Source organism: Lactuca serriola, chromosome 8 (assembly GCF_051521515.1).
Source record: "Lactuca serriola cultivar US96UC23 chromosome 8, Lser_US96UC23_V15, whole genome shotgun sequence".
In the NCBI taxonomy this organism is placed as follows: Eukaryota; Viridiplantae; Streptophyta; class Magnoliopsida; order Asterales; family Asteraceae; genus Lactuca; species Lactuca serriola.
Genome location: NC_136415.1, coordinates 154,032,201 through 154,034,112, shown reverse-complemented (window position 1 = coordinate 154,034,112; position 1,912 = coordinate 154,032,201).

Sequence of the window (1,912 nt, the reverse complement as noted above, 5' to 3'; positions counted from 1 at the left end):
TGCCAGCTGCTGCACCTCAATAATCGGCGAAAACTCCGCCCTAAACCTGGCCGAGAAATCGCTCCAAGTCATCGCGTCCAACGCGGCATCATCCCCCAAAGCATGACCAATCTCCTCCCACCAATCCCTCGCTCTGTCCTTCAGAAGACAGGAGGCGAGTCTAACCGTGTCCCCCTCGGGACACTTGCTCGTACGAAAAGCGTTGGCAACATCAGCCAACCATCTGCTGCTAGCAACGGGGTCCCTAGCCCCATGATAATCTGGTGCCCCGTAAGCCCTGAACTCTCGAAATGTCAAGGTACGCGCTCCCAACAAAGCCATCATCTCGGTACGGAAGGCTCCCAGCCTCTCATCCAAGATCTCCAATATACCCTCCTTGACCGTGCCAAAGATCACAGGAGTCTGAGCTAGAATACTGCGCGTAACCTCAGCTGATATCAACTCTCTCATCCGCTCCTCTAGCTGCTCGGCCCCTGAACCCAAGCCCGATCCCTCTCTGGTGCCTGATCCGCCCGCTGGTCTCTCTCGCAACGTCACCATGCTGAAACATATAACACAACCACTATCAGAATACTCATCCCTGATGCGAGACCAACCATACCCCACCAGGTTCCCGGTCTTGTCTCGGCCTTTCCCGAATCGAGTACGGATCCTCTGCTTTCAGTAGTACGGGCCCATACTACCTTCCACATCTATCCGTACTTTCCTCAGGAATTGCTTCGACTCCACTAGGTCCCTTAACCGCTTCTACTGGTCCCAGCACTACCTCATCCTAGGCTTACCCTAGGGAACCTCTGACTCAACCCAAACCAATCCTCAGCTGCTGAAGGTCTCCTTGTGATGCCAACTAGCCATCGCCTGGATACCGTCACATGTGACGAGGCTCAGATAATCCTTCAAGTAAAAGACTCGTTCCTACAACGGTTGGACTCAAACAAGAGCGGCGCAATAGGACCAAATCCAACACTCTGAGATTATTCAACCCTGATCACATGTGGCGTGTCGTATCCACCTAATGGCTAACTCCCATCACTCAGAATCCCACAATGCACAAAGCAAGCAACAACCGGACAAGGGGAAATCTAACCATAACATACTCAAGCAATCATATCCACATAGCAAGAATCTGAACTAGCATGCAACACAAACTCATAAACTCAGGCATAACCTAAACAGGCTATCCTACTACTGTCTAATCAGCACTATCATGCAGCTCAAAAGCACAAATAACAGGCACATAAGGCATCATCCCTAGATCCTTAGTCCTATTCTAGCATGCTGTTCTACCAACAGATAATCATAACATAAACTGGTATGGGTATTTTGGGGTACTTACTTGAGCTCGGCTGATTACATGCACCACACCCCTTTTTCTCTTTTCAAAATTTTTCTCTTTCTGAATTCTTTTTGCTTTTCTAAAACTGTCTTTCGTTCTCAAAAATTCTTTTTACAAAACTGTCTTTTCATTTTTTTTTTGGAAACTTTTTATCCGACCCCTCAGTTTGAGTTCAAGCAAACCCGAGAGTATGCCCGAATCCCTCAAACCAAGGCTCTGATACCAACTTGTAACGTCCCAAAATTCAAGATTAAAAATTTCATTTAATAAAACATTATGTTAAGCAAATTCATCGTTTTCAATCATAAACAAAGTATTAGTTTCCAAAATACATATTCGTTATCAGAGTAAACATTCCCAGGCTGTCTAAACTATGGTGTGTGCCATGCGATCACCCCGAGCTCTTCCCTCCGCTACCGAAAGTACCTGTAAACAAAACTGAAAACCATAAGCACGAAGCTTAGTGAGTTCCCCACCCTACCACACACCATGCATAACCACATACTGCACATACCGGGCCACGCCCGCTATCCTGGGCCTCGCCCCCTACCTCGGGCCTCGCCCGCTACAACGGCC